We start from the raw sequence: 8,051 nt of genomic DNA, 5'->3' as shown, positions 1-8,051 counted from the left end.
GGAATTAAACTTCGGCAAAAATAGATGAGGACAGTGATGAACAAGCAAGTGCATGGGGACACAAGGGCTGTCCTGAAGCAGCCAATGAAGATGCTACATGAACTCGGTATCAGAAAGTGTACCAGACAAACCAGCTCCCCACCCTTTATGCATACACCCCACCGTATCATGCACTACTACCTCCACCAAAGCACATTACTCAACACCAGTACTGGGAAAAAGGTATGTATGTATACTAGCCTCTAAGCAGAGTGCTGATAAGCCCCTTGAACTTGTATCTTGGTTTTGCAGACTCCCAGTCCAAAATTGTTTTCCCACACAGCAATAACAATCCAGTGTTGCTAGCTTCTTCAGCATAATCACCTCCTTCTTAGCCACCAGAACTGGTGTCTCATCTTTGAGAGAGAGAACTTAAGGGCAGGGAAAACCCAGCACACAGGACCAGAGAACTGCCTCCCTCATACTAAAGTTTTGCAGCATATTAATAATTGGAATATATTGAAACCTGCCAAGCATTGAACTGCTATCCCCACCAAGTCAATGCTCGTGTCCTGAGCCCAGGGACGTGGCGCAACTGTCAGCAAAAGCCTCATTCAGCCAACCATTTGCTGCAGCATTCTTTCATTGCTACCATCTGACCTTTCTGCATCTACTTATTTGCAGAATTTATGTTGCCCTTCTTCCATATATATGTGACCCAACACAAAAGAATTGCCAATCTGCTACAGGACAAGACTCCATCATTCTGATGTCACAGAAAGAAACCATAGGAGCTGAAGGCTTAAGTTAAAAAAAGAAAAAAAACCTGGGACGTACTGTACGCAGGTGGCCCCAAGCACCCTGAATTCCCTCAACATGCCATCAGCTTCCTGCAACACAGTGTTCCCATGTCCCACTCTGCACTGCTTTGTAAGGAGCTGCAAGAACTACACTGACGCCAACCCATCAAACACTTTGCATTTAATCAATGCATCTGGACATGGCAAGGACAGGCTGTACCAAGACGAGCACAGCTTTGGTGGCTCAGCACCACTAAAATGTTGTGTACCCACAAAAAGGTCACCAACCATAGCATAGACATGGTCCATACACTGAGATGAAGCAAAGCTGCTGGAACTGTGTAGTATACTATTTAAATATTCTGAATCCTTGGTAATCAGATAGTGTAAAAAAAGCAAAAGTATTCAATTGCAACACGGAGCAGTTCAAGATCCAAACTAAATGACTGAACTGCATTTTTTTAAAGGAAAAAAACCTAATATGGTAGACATTACACGATACCCACAAAGAAAAACAACAGTGCTGCACATAAAAATAAGTATATGCAAAGATCTGTAATAAATCTAGGTATGATGGAGGCAGGTTTCAATATGTTCCAATTAAGTATGACATATGGAAGACAAAAATTAAACTGGTACTAATAATAATGCATCCTAAATGCTACAAGTTCTATTTATGGTCGGCAGAAAGCACACATTATTTTATCCTGTGGAATTGGCAAGCCCACAAATTTTAACTATCACTGAAAATATTAATATTATAGTCTCTCCCAGACTGAAACAAGCCTAATATATTTTTGTTTAAAAAAAGGTGTCATTTACCAGATTTCTGATGTCATTCTCAGACAAGGTATAGTTCACATTTCACAGACTGCTAGTTTAAAATTTTATTTTAGTCACCTAACAACCAAAGGAAAAACAATAAAAAGATCCCCCCAAAACCCCCCCAAATATAGTCCATAAACTCACTGACATGTACTTGTAGTTCAGTCAGATAATGCACAATTTCCTCAGCACCAACGCAATAGTTCACTGACTACAGTTATTGGACCAACAATTTTGTATAATTCTGAAATTTCTGGATACACAGTCAGTCACCAAAATAAACGCCCACCTAGTTTGTCTCACTTGGTCAAAATCCCACACTTTAATTTGAGCCACTCTAGTAAATCACTGATGCTTTTGAGCATTCTTTGTCAGCACCCTGATGACCAATAATGTTGCAACTGTGAAAAAAGACAGTGGATAATCACATTTACATTTCAGCAGCATTTCCAGAAGAGATTCTGTGCATGCACTTTTTCATCTCCTGGCCTCTCTAATAAGCAGAAATCTCTAGATTTAACTTTGTTCTCAGTTCTTTCCACATTCTAGCAGACAGAAGGGCTAGACTCCCAGGATGAGATACTGGCCGAGCCCCCTCTTCATTATGCCCAAGCACTATCCGCATCTGATCTGAAAGAGTTCGTAGTTGTTAATCATTTTAGCATGCTGCAAAGCCTGCTCACCCCAGCAAACAGACACAATGTTAAGGAACGATTTTTCCTAACCATGCTCAGAACCTGCAAGCCCACCATTTCTCCACAGCTCAAAACTCAGAGTAAAAGATGAGCTTTGCAGAGCTCCCAAAAAGTTAAAAGATGCAAGCTTGAAAGAAGAGAGAACAAATCCACCAGTCTCCACCAGTTAGGAGCATGCTTGCTGCTCCCTGTCAAGATCGGCCCCCTGCTTTTAGTGGCAATATATAATCTAAACCTCTAGAATCTAATTTGTTACTGTCTTCACATGTCACTGTCCACGGCATGCTTACAAACACAGAAGCTTCAACTCATTTAATCAAATTGACAGGAAACTGTTAACATCTCTATCCAAACAATTTCATTTTACTCTGACAGCCTGAGGGGCTCCTCCAACACTAATAGCCATAATGTGCTCTACTTCCTTCTGCAACTGGTCTGCTGGGTGACCATAGGTAAGGAGCTTCAGCTCTGTGCCTCATTTTCCCTATCTGTATAATGGAGTTAATACTACTTGCATTCCCTGTGAACAAGTAGTCTGTGATCTAAACCTACAGTACCATGTAAAGAGTAAGAAGGATTTATTACTAACACTTTGTGTCTCAAGACCTTATTTCTACCCAGGAGAACTTTTACAATCTTTTCTCCAATGCCTGATGAAGAGTGCTTGTGCCCGAAAGTTTGCAATTAGATATTTACAAAATAATGTCTTTAGTTGGTCTAATAAAAGGTATCACCTCTAGTATGAGTCCTGATTGCTTATTCAAACTAGAACACTTATCTCACGAACAGAAAAAAACCTCAGGTTCTTATCAAAATACACATCTGCTATGGAAGCAAGACCATGTAATTAAAAAAAAAATAGTTTCAGGTTTTCAAACTAACATCATATGACTGAAAAAAACTACAACATAAAATATATTAATCTACAGGAAAAGATTTATTTAAGTACCAGGCTGAGGTCCATGATTTATGTACTAAGGCAGGACATTAACCCAGTTATGTGATTTAACAGGGCCAATTGAGATTCTTGTGGTTGAACTGTGCAGCCAGCTTCTCCATTTGATTATTTCATATTGCTGAAATAAATACTTTGCATGTACTTAGTACCACTATCAGCACCTAATGATTGGAAGCACGTTAAAAAAAAAAATGAAGAAAAAGAACTCCCTTGTAACTAAATTAAGGAAGCAATACTATTCTGATGCCTGGATCAGGTTTGTCCTCCCAGAATAAGATTGGAGAGAGGCAGATATTTGCACAGCCCTGTTCTGTGGGAAGCCAACAGAAAACCCACATTCTGCTGCAGACTAATGATCCAGCCCACCATAGGCTACAACAGCAGACTCACAAAGCATCAGGAATACATGAATTGCAGAGCTTTGCTGAACATGACTAGACCTTGTCTCTAGCAATTCCAGGCAGAGCACAGAGCAGAAGGCAGCAGTCTGTTGAAGGACACTATGAGGCAAAAGGATGGGGAACTAGGTAGTGACCCATTTAAATTGGTGGACAGAAAAAGAACGAGTGAGGATAACTTTGCCTGTGTGCTTGAATAGGCAAAAAAATAAGCTGTAAAAAAAAAAAAAAAAGTAGCTTGAAGCTGAAAATATACTTTGCACCACAAATAACCTGAATGATTTTACAGTTTTAGGTGAGCACAACAGATCACACTTGTCTTCCTCTCTTATTCAGGAGCAATGCATATTAAAATGAGGAGATTTACTGGCTGAATTAAAAGCACATTTTCGATTAATGCTCTTTTGACTCTCTCCTTGATACTTCACAATGTTACCCATTGCTTCTGCACAGCTGAGTGTATATTACTCTAAGATATTTTTAATAAAACTCTCTTTAAGAAGATCAGAACATTATGCAATGCATCATAAAAGCAAATATATTTAACGGGGAGGGCAGATCTGAGCATACAGTTTTCTGAAGAAGTTTGTCCAGGTCCCTTTGTACAAGAGAGGTCCTCTACCACCTATCCAGGAATTAGAAGTTACAGCTGTCTGCTCCAGTTAAGTCAAAGACAAAATGGCCATTGATTATTTACCTGAAAGATTGAGCCTGGATTGCCCTCATTTCTTCATTATGAAAGAAAATCCCCCCTATAAACTAGTCAGGGGGGATCAACAGGCACTGGGGGAGTCCCTGTTCCCTGGGCGCCGCCAGGAGTGACCAGGAATAACGGTCACAAGTTGGCGGAGGGAAGGTTTAAGTTGGACATCAGGAGGCGCTACTTCACGGTCAGGGCGGCTAGGGTCTGGAACCAGCTTCCAAGTGAGGTGGTGCAGGCTCCCACCCTAGGGGTTTTTAAGAGGAGGTTAGATGACCATCTTGCTGGGGTTGTTTGACCCCCAGTACTCTTTCCTGCCATGGCAGGGGGTCGGACTAGATGATCTGCCCAGGTCCCTTCCGACCCTAGAAACTATAAAACTATGAAACCATGAAAATTTAAAAGGCACCCTAACCCTAAGAAAACACTGCCATTGTAATTATATATAGCATTATTGTTTTGAGGGAAAGATCCGATATGGTTTAAGAAGCAACACTCACCAAAAATAATCATTAGAAACCTCCCCCCTCCCCCGAGTCTCTCCAAATTCTTCCTTTTTTTTTTTTTTTTTTTTTTTTTTTTAATATAAAATAACACAACAGGGATCACAGCTGTGTATTTACCCATTAAAATCGATCTTCCCTTTGTTGCAAGTTCTTCCAAGGAACGCATTTTTAAAAACACTGCTCTAGCTTTCCATTCCTTTTACTGCCAGCCTTACGAGTTCTAAAAGATTCTCAACATTTCACTAAGTTGTATGGTTTACATTAAAATGCATTTTAGAATTGCTCTCTGACAGTTCAAGACAAAAGAGAACCCTCTACATTTCTAGCCATAACAAAAGAGAATCTGAATTTCATGGCAGTTTTACACCACACCACAACCCACTAAAAATCAACATGTGCCTCTGCCTGCAGAAAGGGCAAGGCAGATTTTTGACTTCTTGCAGCTGTGAATTTTTTGTGAGCTTCTGCTCCATGTATTGCTGCTGCATTTCCACCATCGCACACACTTTAAGAGACACAAAATATAACTGAAATGATTCCCAATAACCGACATGGGCATGTGCTGCCTGGAAGAAAGGGCAACCAATGCTGGTCATTTGATTACTGCATATTTAGGTGGGGAAAGCAATGCAGCAGTTAATCCAAACACGGTTCCCATGCGGGGACTAATTTTTGCTGAGCTCTGGGAGTCTGAGATTAAAGGAACTGCTGCTCATGATGTAACCGTTTCATTTTACATTTCCAGAAACGACATTTGTTTACTAATATCCAAAAGAACTGTACACAGATGGTTGAAAGGGATGTTCATACTATCACTAACATAAATAATTTAGACATTAAAAAGGGCCATCAGGTGTAAAGCAAAAGTGTTCTTTCTTCATAGACTAAATTATAAAATACAGAAGTTATGCTAAGAGCTCACCGTAGCCTTATTCACCGGAGTCAGGTTTACCATTCAAGGAATTACCAGTACTTTGTGCAGTATGAAGTACAAAATGTACATTTTTCCTTCTGAACAGTATGACTTGTATGGACTATAAACATTATCAAAGGAAGAGGCTTACTGGTACCTATCACTAAGGCTTCAACAGCCTGATCCTTAAATGTGTTCAGCAACTAACCTCCCTCTCCAGCTTTGTGGAGGTAAAGCTTGTTATGCAATCTGAAACCAGTCTACTCTCTGTAAAACCTGCGTGCGGCCCAGATGGCCTATTTAAATACCCTGAACCTCTCTGCTGAAAAAGCCAGTATTTTCCTTTGGCTGTTCATTTGGTGACAGCCCAAACATGGACTGTAGCAAGGGGGAGTTTTTGCCTTTCGTTTTTTTGTTTGTTTCTTTACAGTGTTTCCTTCCAGAGCTGCAAATCCAGCAAGCTAATGAAGAGAGGAAGAAGATGAGCACTAGACGGGAAAACTCTGTAGAAGAGGTTGATACAAACTACCCTTGAGGAAGAGTGAAATTCCACACAACTTGCCTTCTTTTGTTACAGAACACAGTAGACAACTGGAACACAACCCTGCGAGAGACTTCTGAAACAATACAGGGGAGGCATTAGGGAGGAGGAAGAGAGAAAAGGATAGATTTTAAATTTAGACACACTAGGAATGCAACAAGATGCAGAGGTCTGGGATATAGTCAAGGCCAGGTGGATAATGGATTATTGACTGCTTTCCCTGTTTGACGTGTGGGCTCCAGCCTCGTGATGCCAACCTGTTCACTCCTGGACACAAACACGTGCCTTCAACACTGCCACACACATCAGTCTCCCTGATTCAGTCAGGAGAGGCACAGGTTACATCACGAGGGGAAGGTTTTCATTCAGGTTCAGTGACACAGGCAGGCAGAACATGCCAACACATGGGCGTGCTCCCACAAGCACAGCCAAGAGGGATACTACCAGGCACCTGGACTCTCGCCCTCAGGCAACAGCTGGGGAATCAGAAGCGAGGGACCCTGGCAGTGGCCAGATGGCCCATGACACCACTTTAACTTCCCTAGGCATGTGGACAAGAACCCTTCAGACACAATTGGAGCCCGTCCTGGGCTGGGCACATACAGTCCACACACAGACTGGCAGCCGATAGACTAGACTCAGCCAGAGATGTGGCCCATCCAGGGGGGGCTGCAACCTGCCCACCCTAGATTAGAGAACCATAGGAAATGATGGCTGGAAGGGACTGCTCCAAGCAGGACCATCCCCAACTAGATCATCCCAGCCAGATGCATCTGTGAGGAGCCTGGCACTTGATAGATTAGACTCAGCCAGAGATGCCACCCATCCAGGGGAGCCTGCAACCTGCCTACCCTGGATCATAGAAAATGAGGATTGGCAGGGACCTCAGAAGACCAACTGCTCCAACCCCCTGCTCCAAGGAGGACCATTCCCAACTAATCATCCCAGCCAGATGCATCTGTGAGTCCAGCACCTGATTGGCTCTCTGCCCTGCCTGGCTTCACGCTGGCAGGGCTGCCCACCCTAGATCATAGAAAACAAGGGTTGGCAGGGAACTCAGGAGACCATCTACTCCAACCACCTGCTCCAAGCAGCAGCATCCCCAACTAAATCATCCCAGCCAGCTGCATCGGTGACAAGCCTAGCACCGATAGACTAGACTTGGCCAGAGATGTCACCCATCCAGGGGGGCCTGCAGCCTGCCCACCCTAGATCACACAATCATAGAAAATGAGGACTGGCAGGGACTTCATCAGACCACCTACTCCAACCCCCTGCTCCAAGCAGCACCTTCCCCAACTAGATCATCCCAGCCAGATGCATTCATGAGTGAACCTGGCACTGAATAGACTAGGCTCCGCCAGAGATGCCACCCATGCAGGGGGCTGGGGGGGCGGGGCTGCAACCTGCCCACCCAAGACGCATCCGTGAGTGAGCCTGGCACCTGATCGACTCGGGTCCCCACCTGGCTTCACGCTGGCAGGGCTGCCCACCTCTCTCAGGTGCAAGCAGACACGGAGAGGCGGGCGGCAGAGGTGCCCGGGCGCGGGGGGGCCCCTACCTTGCTCACGACGTTCTGGACGAGGCCGGCGCGGATGCGGTAGTGCCACTCCTGGCATTGGCACTCACTGGTGTTGGGCGGCGGGGCGGTGGGCAGCAGGGCAGGGGGCAGCGCGCTGGGGCCGCCGCTACTGTTGCCGCTGCCATTGCCCGGCGGCCCCGGCGCGCGGGGCCAG

General features: G+C 44.2%; 1 protein-coding gene across 4 annotated transcripts in view; it reads right to left on the bottom strand.

The window, feature by feature from the left end:
- Positions 1-8,045, bottom strand: part of SLC22A23 (solute carrier family 22 member 23) — a 190,660-nt gene extending 182,615 nt beyond the window's left edge. The window contains exon 1 of one of the 4 annotated variants that reach the window (XM_006022193.3): positions 7,877-8,045. The gene's annotated coding sequence lies outside the window, so the exon portion shown is untranslated. Of the gene's footprint in view, positions 1-7,780; positions 7,829-7,876 lie in introns of those variants that run through there. The other 3 variants (XM_025202391.1, XM_025202389.1, XM_025202390.1) reach the window with 3 other exon arrangements.
- Positions 8,046-8,051: the final 6 nt, after the last annotated feature.

This window comes from Alligator sinensis, unplaced genomic scaffold, assembly GCF_000455745.1.
Source record: "Alligator sinensis unplaced genomic scaffold, ASM45574v1 scaffold579_1, whole genome shotgun sequence".
Lineage (NCBI taxonomy): Eukaryota > Metazoa > Chordata > Crocodylia > Alligatoridae > Alligator > Alligator sinensis.
This window is presented reverse-complemented; position numbering and strand designations above follow the sequence as displayed.